At 38.4% G+C, this 13,329-nt stretch overlaps 1 pseudogene; it reads left to right on the top strand.

Annotated features, from left to right (window-relative positions):
* Nucleotides 1–2,716: 2,716 nt before the first annotated feature.
* On the top strand, nt 2,717–4,115 carry LOC132671466 (ADP-ribosylation factor-like protein 6-interacting protein 6 pseudogene; annotated as a pseudogene).
* Nucleotides 4,116–13,329: the final 9,214 nt, after the last annotated feature.

Here is a 13,329-nt window from a genome sequence, read left to right as displayed (position 1 = left end):
GCATGCATAAAAGCAAACATAAACATTTTAAAAGCCTAGAATGATACATTTACCCAGCCCTTTGCTGTAGGAAGTTGGCCTTTGTACCAATACAAATTTTTAGCACAAGGATATAATGAAGAGAGCAGCATCAAAAAATCAGAGCACCATTTATTTTCCCCCATAGACACTCCTATTATTAGTATGATACTTAAAATGAACCTCTTTCCTACTTCCTCTGTTCTCTAGGGTTAACTAGCTTTGCTGCAATAACAGGAGCCAATTCTCCCTCCTGCCTGAAGTCTAGACAATAGCTAACCCTGCACCTTTTTCACTTGCTAGAGGTTACAAAGGCATTTATTAGGCATGTGTGAATAGGCCAGTGCAATGAAGAGTCATCACTAATGTGAACAGCAATCCCTGACTATATGCAAGGTATAAAACTGACCCACACAAAGTAACACATTAGCATCTCTATGATAAATATGTGGGATCCAGGCTCAAGGATGGCCCACAATAAACCTCATCCCTAGAATTAATACCCCTGTGTGTTCCCCTGCCACAATGGATAGGACTAGACCATGATATCAAGAGAATATTATAGAAACCACAGAGTGTCACTTCTGAGCCCTGGTCACAAAAGCTTTCTTTCTCTTGGATCATCTACTCTGGGGAAGATAGTCACCATGCATTGGAGAAACTCAAATAGTCCTATGGTGATGCCTTTAGGGTAAGGAACTAAATAAAGCCTCCTGCCAATTTCCAGCACCAATTTATCCACCATGTGAGTGAACCATCTTGGGAAAGGCTCCGCCAGCCCTAGTCAAGCCTTCAGATGACTGCAGTCTTGGCTGGCATGTAACTACAACCTCAACTACTATGGTAGTTGATACTATGATATAAGATACTATGGTATCTATCTACCTATCTATCTATCTATCTGCTGTACAAAATGTTTTGCCTAGTGTTTTAAGCAATAAATCCCAAGATGGGCCTCTTTGGTTTGAAGGTTATTCTGAGCTGAAGAAAATGGAGGCCATGCTACCTCAAGAGAAACTTTTGCCCCTTCCTTAACTACATAGAAGAATCTCAATTGGGGATCTTTCCCAGAATAAGAGTTATCAGCAGACATAAATTTTATCTGAATGACCCATCTGTATGGCCAGGTAAGCATCTAATTACCAAACACCTGCTTTTCTTCTTCTCGCCCTGTGAAATGCATTCTTTTGACGTCCCAGACCTCCACCCCACTCTCCTTAGGTCAGGATGACATATATACCTCATTTTGCCTGACAGTCTTTGGAATTTCCACATGTGTGTTGATTCCCCATATATGTGCTATTAAATCTGATTTTCTCCTGTTAATCTGTCTCATGCCAATTTAATTCTTAGTCCAGCTACAAGAACCCTTGAAGGGGACAGAAATTCTTGCTCCCTGACAACTTTTTGTACACCTACTACTAAAATCTATTCCACATGGATTGGGGATGCAGTAGTGTTCAGGAGAACAAAAATTTCAGTTTAAAGATTTTACTTACCAAATGTTCTGTACTTAGTAAATAATAATTATTGTTGCTATAGATTAACAGTATGTATGCTAGGTTGAAGGCTTTAAAATTTTTTTTGACATTTTAGTTACCAAATTTATCTCAGATACATACATGAGTAGGCATAGCCCTGATGTTGAAAGGTAACTTAAATATTTTCAATTGAAACTGAAACTACTGAAGCTGACAGGTTAAGTTAACAAACGTTTGGCCATGCTACTGTAAAGAAACTCTGGCTGACTTATTTATGAGGCTGTTTGGCATAAGTGACCCTGACCGCAGATGAAACCATCTGAAACTGAAGTATACCAGGATGAATTCTTGCAGTTGCACAGAAGGGTGGGGTGGGGGTGGGGGGCAGGGAAGTAACCTGTGAGGACACACCCTGAGATCCTCCTGTCAATCTGTCAGGTTGGCCAGCCATTTTTTACACATAAGAGCTATGTACCAGCACAATCACTAGGTAGGCGGCGCCTGTGAGAAACACTACATTTCCTCCTTTTCCAACAGCCAATTACCTACATCCACCCTCAAGACACGCCCCACCCCATAAAATCCTGTAAATACTCAGCTCTCCCTTTCCTCGGGGAGGAGGATTTGAGAAATGTTTTCCCATCTCCTTGCGTGGTGCCCTGCATTAAAACCCTTTTTCTCTGCCACAAAAACTGGCGATAGTCTTCAGGCTCAGCTGCACATCACCAACAGACCCTTGGTGGGTAACACTACCATGGGTGACTTTTGAGCATCCAGAAGCCCCAGCTTGCAGAGATCTGTGTAAACCCTTATTTCACTAGTTTACTTTTTCAAAAACTTAAGAATGAAATTTAAAATTTCTACAGTATAGTTTTATAAAAGTCTGGAATAGTTTTCTTTTTCCTACCTATCCCCTGTATGTCCCTTAAGTTATGTCTGATTTCTCTCTCTTGCTATCCTCCCTTTTCTCACTTCCCATTCACTCCTCAACCTACTGTGGTACGGTGGGTACCAATCATGTTATATTGTTCTTAAAAGGTCACCAACGGTCTCTTTTTATATCCCCTTTTGTAAGCAGAAAGAGTTAAATGCCCTCAGAAAAAGATGAGACATAGCTTTCTTGACAGAAGAAAAGTCATTTTAGACTCCCAGCCACCTTGTGATCTATGCTACTTGCCCAAATCACATTTCTTGCAGCACTTCCTGGGATATTTGCGGTTGCAGAAGAATTGACCTTGGTAATGATTTTAAGGAAACAAACAAACCAAAAGAGAAAAAAGAAAAAGAAAAAGAGGTGAGAGCAAACAGCCACTGTCAGGCCAGGAGATACCCTAATCATATTGGGGACAATAAATCAGTAATAAAAGTCTTCACTGCTGGTTCAGAAGTAAAGATTGACTAACATTCTTGAGCTATCTTTGCTGGATCTAAAGCCCCTTGAGTACTCACAAACAGGACCAACTAAAGCAAAAGAATTAACGTTACTGACTCTTGCCAGCCCTCATGACCCGGACCTGGACTCTGGCACTTTAAGATGACCTATGCCCCTTTTCCTACCATGTCCACACATGGTTGGTTCTTGGAGAGTGGGAGGCATTCAGCTGCTCTGTGCCAAAGCCCTGGCACCCCTGTTGTTTTCCTGGCCTACATTTTCTGCCTTCATTCCGGGAGACGGTAGCAGTGAAAGTGAAGTGGATGATGAGAAGGACGGATGCGACTCAAGTTGCATGCCACTTGCGGAAGGAGTTCTCGGCTGGGGCGTCATCGGAGCCAAGAAAGGTCTCGTTGCTCCAGGAGGATGGAGACAGGTCTCCGGTTCTGCCAGATAAGCACAATGACATTTTCTGGGTGGTTGGGGGTGGCTGAGCCCAGGCTCAGCAAAGGCCGGTACAGGTCCTCTCAATTCTCTGTTTGCTGCTGTTCGCCTTCTTTCTCACCATCATCTACTTGATAGTAAAAGAGTTATATGTTGAGAATTTGAAGAATGAAGAGGATGTAGACACTGGGCTACTAGGATTCTGGACTCTACTTATATCTCTGTCTGCAAGATTCTCCTGCTGTAGCTTTTCTTGCACAGTGACTAATCTTGACTTTTTTGAACCAAGATTTCCTCCTACTCCTCTTTCACCTGCCAGGTGCAAGAAACTGACTACACATTCTTTCCATGCTACATAGCATGGCAGAGTGTTGTAGCTGCTCTTATTGTAACATGGTATCTCATGGAAACCCACATTGATACAATATTTTTGGCAAAACTTAGTCCTGATTGTATGAGAGGAAGAGATAGGATAAAATAGGCAGAGGGAAAGTATAGGACCTTAAGTCCCTGGGTGAGGAAAAACACTAGTTTGGAACAATGCTGGGAGTGTCTGACCACAGCAAACCACCTTAGGCTTAAGGTCCTTCTTAAGAATGTAACAGACCCCACCTACTCCCCCTCTGGTTTCCCTCTGGAATTTGACAAAAGCTCTAACTATGGCCGTAGGCCACCCCTCGTACAATGGAAACAAGCCAATCAGGAATGGACAACCTAGCACCCAGTGCTATGAAGCCAATAAGGGTAGGACCTGGGAAGGAACAAGGGGAAGGGAAGGGGGAGGGCTGACCAGAACCTTATAGAACAAGGACCCTTGCCTATTGTTGGTGGGCATTCATTTTTTAATATCTCCTCTCTGTAAAGAGAGCTTTCCTACTATTCTTCCTTTCTTATCTTATACTCTAATAAACTTTTGCCTGCTGCTCATTTTGTGTCCCCCTCTTCTTTCTTCCAAGCGGCGAGACAATGAATCCCAGGTATTGTGGTAAAAAATCCTGCAACAATTGCTCTGTAATAACAGGGAAGAGCATCATTTGTCTACTCAGAAGACCAAGAAACCTGCTGTTCATTATGTGGTTCGCGTCGTGGGCATTATGGATGACTTTTTTTTTTTTTTAAATGGAGGACCTTCTTCAGCATCATTCTAGAGCTTAGGCATTGAGAATATCTGAGTATTATGTTTCAAGTAATTTCTTAAAAGTGTAAGATGTTTACCTCATCTTTTTACTTTTGTGTGCATTGTCCTTATAGATTATAGAAAACATTTTAATGGAAAACAAACACGAATACTTGAATACAAGACATTGGCTACTTTTATATGTATAATACTACATTTTGTCCAAAAAATACTAGTAGTACCGTTTAACTGTGATAGAAATACTTATTTATTCACTATATTAGGAAAGCAAACAATGCCTACTACTTTGACATTTTATAGAAGCTACTTCTAAGTCAGAATATTAGTTTTCAATAGTAGCATAGTCACTAGAAGGGGCATTTATATTTTTTAATGGGGTATAGTTCCTTATGTTTTGTTTTTCTTTTACATATTTTCCTACTACATATTGAATTTGTATGTTTTTAGCATTGTTACATCTAGACAAACATAAGTATTAGTTTTTAGCTGGTACAAACCTAATACCATTTTAAATAAGTATTTTGTATTTTTAAAAAAGCAAAAAACAAAACAAACAAACAAAAAAAGCCATGCTGGCCTAAGTTTAAATGAAGTAAACCTATTCTAGTAAAAAAAAAAAAAAAAAAAAAAAAAAGACTGAAAAAAGTAAATTATTTCAGCCACTAAAATACTGATAAATTTGAAGTTGTTCATTATCTGTGTTTTCACAGTTGCAGATATTTGTTATTGGTATATATGTTGCAGGATTCTTTTTTACCTCAATACCCGGGATTCATTGTCTTGCCACCTCATGAATGAAGAGTGGACACAAAATGAATAGCAGGCAAAAGTTTATTAGAGTATAAGAAAGTAAGAATAGTACGAAAGCTCTCTTTGAAGAGAAGGGGCATTAGAAAGAGAATGCCTGTGACAATGGGCAAGGGACTTTGTTTTATAAGGTTTTGGTCGCTGCCTCCCCCTTCGGATCCAGTTCCCCTTTGTTTCTTCTCAGGTTCACCCTTATTGGCTTGATGGTTCTAGGTACTGGGTTGTTCATTCCTGATTGGCTAGATTCCATTGTGTAAATCAGACTGGTCATACTGTCCCTCCTATAACAGAAGTTTTACAATTTACCTATTTTGGTTTGGTATTTTTTTTAATTTTTTTTTTAATGTTTATTTATTTCTGAGACAGAGAGAGACAGAGCATGAGTGGGGAGGGGCAGAGTGAGAGCGGGAGACACAGAATCCGAAGCAGACTCCAGGGTCTGAGCTGTCAGCACAGAGCCTGACTCGGGGCTCAAACTCATGAACCGTGAGATCATGACCTGAGCCAAAGTTGGTCGCTCAACCAACTGAGTTACCCAGGTGCCCCTGGTTTGGTATTTTCATTGTCAAATTCCTGAGGAGAACCTGAGGGAATAGGTGGTGTCTGTTACGTTCTAAAGAGGAACCTAAAGCCTGAGGAAGTTTGCTCCTGGTCAGATGCTCCCAGCATTGTTTTAAAATATGTGTTTTTCACCAGTCAGAGTGGTCAAAATGAACAAATCAGGAGACTATAAATGCTGGAGAGGAGGTGGAGAAACGGGAACCCTCTTGCACTGGTGGTAGGAATGCAAACTGGTGCAGCCGCTCTGGAAATCAGTGTGGAGGTTCCTCAAAAAATTAAAAATAGAACTACCCTATGACCCAGCAAGAGCACTGCTAGGAATTTACCCAAGGGATACAGGAGTACTGATGCATAGGGGCACTTGTACCCCAATGTTTATAGCAGCACTCTCAACAGTAGCCAAATTATGGAAAGAGCCTAAATGTCCATCAACTGATGAATGGATAAAGAAATTGTGGCTTATGTACACAATGGAGTACTACGTGGCAATGAGAAAGAATGAAATATGGCCCTTTGTAGCAACGTGGATGGAACTGGAGAGTGTGATGCTAAGTGAAATATGCCATACAGAGAAAGACAGATACCATATGTTTTCACTCTTATGTGGATCCTGAGAAACTTAACAGAAACCCATGGGGGGGGGGGGGGGCGGGAGGAAAAAAAAAAAAGAGGTTAGAGTGGGAGAGAGCCAAAACATAAGAGACTGTTAAAAACTGAGAACAAACTGAGGGTTGATGGGGAGTGGGAGGGAGGGGAGGGTGGGTGATGGGTATTGAGAAGGGCACCTTTTGGGATGAGCACTGGGTGTTGTATGGAAACCAATTTGACAATAAATTTCATATATTGAAAAATAAATAAAAATAAATAAATAAATAAATAAATAAATAAATAAAATATGTGTTTTTCCCCACCCTGGGACCTCAGGTCCTAACCTTTCCTCTCTGCTTATTTTGTCCTATCTTTCTTTATCATATATATATATGATTACTCCAACAGATTGATATTTTCTTTTCAATAAATATAAATCTGAAATTTTCATATTTAGAGATGCTTGAAATACCTTTATATTAATATCAAAAATTTAGTTACCAAAATAAAAAAGGTATTTTTGATGCAGTTAAATGTCCTTCTAACAGGCAGCCTATTGACAAATACTTGAGGCAGGTAGAGTATAACAGTTCTCCAGGAACTCCCTACTGTCTCAGTGTTAATACTTTGCTAGAAGGAAAAGGTACCTTAGCTTGACAAAAGCTAGGTCTCCAATATCCTGTGAGTCTTCTTTAGCATATGAAAGTCCCTTTGGAAACTTCCCCTAGACTTTACCTTCCCCAACTCCCAAGTATATAATCAGTCTTTCCTCACAATCCCAGGGCAGCTCATCCTCCCCAGGGATCCTGTCCCCATGCTTTAATAAAATCACCTTTTTCCACTTAAGAAGTCTCAAGAATTCTTTCTTGACTGTCAACTCCAGACCCCACCACCATTCCAAAACCCTATCATTTTGATATGGTGTATATATGTATAATTATATATATGTATATATATATATAGTTTCATAATTTTCCTATTTAAATGTTCTATAATCGTGGTGTTAGTTTTGTTTTCATAGTAATTAAGTCTAATTGTTCCCACGTACTTTCTAAATACCTGTTTAGAAAGTGGCTTCAATTTTAGAAACATGGACTATTTAAAATGCTGTTTGGGGGCACCCAGGTGGTTCAGTTGTTAAGCTTCCAACTTCAGCTCAGGTCATGATCTCATGATTCATGAGTTCAAGCCCCATGTCAGGCTCTGTGCTGCTTCAGCAGCTAAAGCCTACTTCAGATTCTGTGTCTCCCTCTTTCTCTGCCCCTCCCCACTCATGCTTTCTCTCTCTCTCTCTGAAAGATAAATAAAAACATATAAAAATATTTTTAAAAATAAAATGCTGTTTTCCCTCGCCATAGAAAAACTTATCTTAGGAAAACATTGTGTAGCTAAATTACTTATTCAGGCTAAATGGGAAATGAGTATGTTCAGTATGTTCCTGTTATCTGCTAAGTGTTGTTACAGAGTAAATGATTTAATGATATTTCTTAAAAAAATAAATAAATAAAAGGTGACTTTTGCTCCAACGCCAGGCTGAATTTCCCACTGTGCAAATTCCTTCATGAATGTGTACATACCCTTGGCTTAAAACTTCAAGGAGACACTGCTTTGGGAAATATCCCTGGTGTTCTCCATTATTTATGGCAGGTAAAACCCTTCTTTTTCCTATTATTTGCCTTTCCTGTGCCTTTTGGCTTGGTATCCACCAAGAGGTGAACCCAGTTTCAGGTAACAATTATATTTAACCCTCTGAAGCATGTTGTGATATTGCTGAGTTCTCCTCTACTAAATTTCATGACATCAGTCTTTATTCATTACCTCTCTTGGATGATTTTCCATCTCTTTTGCTAACCTCTTGTGCCGACCTATTAAATCTTTGTTTTCTTAAGATGTCACTTCTCAGCTGTGAGAAATAAGCCCACTGACCCAATCAAAGAAGGGACACTGAGACTAAGAGCACAGTGAAGCGAGGCTTTAATTAACGTTTTTGCAAGAGTGGGTGTCTGATGTACAGGCACACTTGGGGCAGTTACAGCAGGCACTTTATCTCCTATCTCCTGATTCCTCATTGACTGAGTACTACAGAGGTTACACCCTTACTCAGAAGTCACCTATGCCCGTGTAAAGCAAAAATTAGTCTGATTGGGACAAATGTACATTCCTTGACGTGAGGCAGAGACTTCAGTTCTTTGGTGCATGGTCATTGCAAAGCCCATGAAAAATAAGCCCGCAAAATAGAGAGGGGAAGAAGAACCAGGAAGTGAAGTGTGTAAGGTTTTGGGACTTCACTGTGGGGGAGAGAGGTTTCCTACATATTTCCAACAGGTTGTAAACCTATTGTTAACTAGACAGCATCGCTTTTATTTGGTATTTTTGAAAATGGATCATCTTACTTCTCACATCAGCTTTCTTCTCTTTTTTATATTATAACTTCTCCCTGGGCAACAAGATTTTCTTCCTGACTTTCATTAAGACCAATATCAATAGAAGGATGCCTTGCTGGCTCAGTCAGTTAAGTGTCTGACTCTCTGTTTCAGTTCAGGTCATGATCTCTCAGGTTTGTGAGTTTGAGTCCCATATCAGACTGTGTACTGACAATGCAGAGCCTGCTTGGGATTCTCTGTCTCCCTCTCTCTCTGCCCCTTCCCTGCTCGGTCTCTCAAAATAAATAAACTTTTTTTTTTTAAGACCAATATCGAGGGGTGCCTGGGTGGCTCAGTCAGTTAAGCGTCCGACTTCAGCTCAGGTTATGATCTTACAGTCTGTGAGTCTGAGCCCCGCATCAGGCTCTGTGTTGACAGCTCAGAGCCTGGTGCCTGCATTGGATTCTCCCTATCTCTCTGCCCCTCCCCTGCTCATGCTCTGTCTCTCTCTGTCTCAAAAATAAGTAAAAACATTAAAAAACTTCTTTTAATAAAAATTTTTAAAAAGACCAATATCGATATGATTTTCAAACCTTTATCTTTAGCCTAAATCAAACTTTTAAGTCTCAGAACTGTTTCCTTTAAGCCACTAAAAATCCCCACCCAAATGCCTTGCAAACAAAATCAAGTTCAATATGATCACAACATTCCCCCCAAACCTGCCCCTATTCCACATGTCCTCTGCACTCTCCATTCAGTCTCATTCCCTCATCTCCCCTCCTCCACCTCTGTCAAGAGCAGTTGGTCACCAGGTCCAATGTACTCTATTTTCAAACTGTCTCCTAAGCTTCCCCCATTTCCCCATCATTTCTTGTCCCACCATCTTGTCTATATTGTTGAAATCCGTTCCCATCCATCCTACCTCCAGATCTGTCTAATGAAAATATAAATTGTTCCTGTTACTCTCCTTCTAAAAATCTCCAATGATTTGGGGCACCTGGGTAGCTCAGTTGGTTAAACATCTGACTTATCTGACTTAGTTTCAGCTTAGGTCATGATGTCAAGATTTGTCGGTTCGAGCCCAATACCAGCTTTATGTCCAACCCCAAAACAAGCCCCACGTTGGAATTCTGCCTGCTTGCTTGAAATTCTCTCTCCCTCTCTCTTTGCCCCTCCCCTGTTCATGCTCTCTCTCTCTCTCTCTCTCTGTCTCTCAAAATAAATAAATAAACTTTTAAAACAATCTCTAATGATTGTCAATAGCCTGTAAGATATAATTCAAAAATCTTCGCTTACAAAATTCATTGCCACTTAGTCACAGTTTAGCTTTTCAGGCCCATCCCCCTACTTCCCTAACATTCCTTAAATTCACTCACACTAAACGATTTCCTCTTTTCCAAAAATGCCTTGCATTCCACACCCTTTACCTTTGTTTGCTTTTTTCCTCTGCCCCAAACCTTCTGTACCACATATTTCTCCCTGGAAAGATCTTTTTTTTTTTTTTTTTTTTTTTTTAATTAAAGATAAACATTGTCTCTTCTCTGGAGTCTTCACATAAGCTTTCCCTAGTATACTTAGTTGTTCACGCATCTGTCTTCCCTCAGTACACGAGATACACCAGTAGTAGAGTATTAAAACATAATGTATTACATTGTGTGGCAATCACTGGATGTATTTTTACTTCCTAGGGAAAGGAATCTTGTCTTAGTCATCTTTTATTCAGCATTTTATTGTATTCAGCATTTACACATGCTAAATTAGGAATTTAATCTAGGTTGTTAAATAAATGAATGAATAAATTAATGAAAGTTTGAACTATTTCTCCTCTCTCCTTCCCACTTTTTCCCTCAACATTGAATTGGTCACAAGGTCCTATTTATTTTACTTTCAAATTGTCTCCTCAACCCATTCTTCCTTCTTTCCTCCATTTCATTGCTCTAGTGAACACTTAGATGCATAGGGACATAAAATTGTTTAAGCAAATGATATAAAAAGGGGCTTGCAGGTTTTTTTTTTTTTTAGTACTGATGGGGTTTGGGGGTGATAGTGGGGTTTGGAGCTGACAGCTAAGAAAGAATTCTTGAAGACATCTTTGGTTTAAAAAGGTGATTTTATTAAAGCACTGGGGTTGTGAAGAGTGACTGGTTATATAGTATGGAGTTGGGGGAAGTAAAGTCAAGAAGAAGTTTCTTAAAGGGATTTTCCATATGCTAAAGACTCACAGATTACTGGAGGCCTAGCTATTGTCAAGCCAATGTTGTTTTTCCCTCTAGCAAAGCATTAACATTTAGATAGTAGGGAGTTCCTGGACTTTAGGCTATTGATAAGATTGCCCTTTTTTTTTTTTTTTTTTTTTTTGTAATTGTACTAAGATATTTGTAAACTGTTATAGACTCTATCACTTTAATAATTTGTTTTCTGTCCTTTCTTTTGTTCTTGGGCAGCCAAGAATGCCTGAGGAATATCACACATATCCTACCTGGGGGTGGGGAGTGTGCTTGCCTGTACTTTGCCCTCAGCTTACCTTATGCTCCCTCATCAGTACTATATGGGAGTTAAGGAAGAGAAGAAAAGGGTTAAAGCCTTAACACTGACACTTGGGTTGGATTCCTATATGACAGTCAAGACTAAATGAATAATAAAATGATCATTAGAATCTCAAGATAATCTTTTCATGGCACATAGAAAGTTCTGGATTATCTAATAACTGGATGTGCAATTATAATTCAAGTTGAGTTATTCTAATAACATTTAAATTTCATCATTTTCCTAAGTTGACTTCACTACCATCTCTTTAGGAACCATCAAATGACATCTTTTGATCATACTTCAAGCCAAATCAGTGCTACTTTAACCAACCTCTTAATGTTTGATAGCTCATCATAACTCTTTTGTGTTTGTAAGTTTGTGTTTTTAGCACCATTAGGTACATTCAATGTAATGATACAAATAATACAATTAAAACTTAAGTAGTGACAAATCCCAGAGAACTCCACACACTTAATGTCCAAATTACAGAATTATAAATGATGTACAGAAGCATCTAATTTCCTGGCTTCAAACAATGGTATGAAATTTTTGTCCCAAGTAGGAGACATACCCTCATGTTTACACAAGTAAAACACAAACTATAATCCAGCTGGCCTATCTGCTACATACTCAAATTAGTGGATTCATTAAATAAATGCCTGCTGTCATTGGTGTTAAATACAACACCAGAAAGAAAAAAAAAAACCAGCATGTATTTGAAGCAAACTCAAAATAGACTTTTAACCAAAATACCACACTTATTTCCAAAGTTTCTGAAAGGAAAAAATTGTTTACTTTCATTAATTATCAAATTAAAGAGAAATTATTTGACTTATTCAAATGGTCAGCAAACAAAAAATAAAATCTTAATCATGCAAAACAATATCAGTTTGTTCAACCAAAAAGTTCACTTAATATTTTTAAACTTATATATAAAGTATTTATCTGTTTACATAGTAGTACATCTTATATTCTAATCTGCAGTTTTGCACTGTTGTAATTAGAAAATAAGAATGGTCTTTCCCATATAATATTCTCCTATTTTTGTGTGGAATTCTAGGTTAACATTCTACCTAAAATTTCTGCTTCCAGCCATGACTAAGTAACTGGTACTAGACTAAATAACCCTATTTAAACAATTGTAAAACTGAACAAAATCGATGAAGCATCAGATGATACATTTTTGGTGACATGTAGCATAGAACAGTAGTCTATGAGACAAAGGAAACTTCTGAGATGAGTCCCACAATGCCTGGACTTTGGTCTGGAGGCACTTTCCAAACCACTGTAAAATGATGTGGAGCCCAGGCAGAGCACAGCAGTCTCCTTTTTGTTAAAATTGACAAAACTCTTTGTAAAATTTATGTAAAAGTGAAATGGATGCAGAATAGCCAAATGATCTTGAAAAATAAGAACAAAGTTGAAAGATTCACGTTATCTGATTTCAAAGCTTACTACAAAAGTTACAGTAATCAAGACACTGTGGTGTTGGCTTAGGGTAGACAAATAGACCAATGGAATAAAATAGAGAGTCTAGAAATAGACATGTGGTTATATGGTCAATTGATTTTTACAGACATCAAAGTAATTCAATGGAGAAAGAAAAGTTCTTTCAACAAAAGGTATTAGAACAACCAGATATTCATATGGAAAAAACTAACTTCAAATGCATCTCTCACAGTACTCAAATATTACTTCAAGAAGGATGATAGATCTAAACACAAAAACTATTATTGGGTTTTGGGAATTCTTTATATATCCTGATAAAAGTCCTTTTTTAAATGTAAATATTGCACATATTTTCTCAAATTTATGAATGCCTATTCACTTCACTTTCACATCACTTTCCTAATGGTATTTTTGATAAGCAGACATTTTCCATTTTTATGAAGTCTAACTTATTATCCTATCCTTTTATGACTTGTGCTTTTTATGTCTTGTCCAAGAAATGTTTGCTCCGACACTGCAAATATATTCTCTAGGTTTTCTTCACTATATAGAGGTTCAAATATAAAAGGTTGTATATAA

The sequence above is a fragment of the Panthera onca genome, chromosome C1 (genome assembly GCF_046562875.1).
Source record: "Panthera onca isolate mPanOnc1 chromosome C1, mPanOnc1 haplotype 2, whole genome shotgun sequence".
Lineage (NCBI taxonomy): Eukaryota > Metazoa > Chordata > Mammalia > Carnivora > Felidae > Panthera > Panthera onca.
The sequence above is the reverse complement of the archived record's forward strand: the minus strand, read 5'-3'. Positions and strand labels throughout refer to the sequence as shown.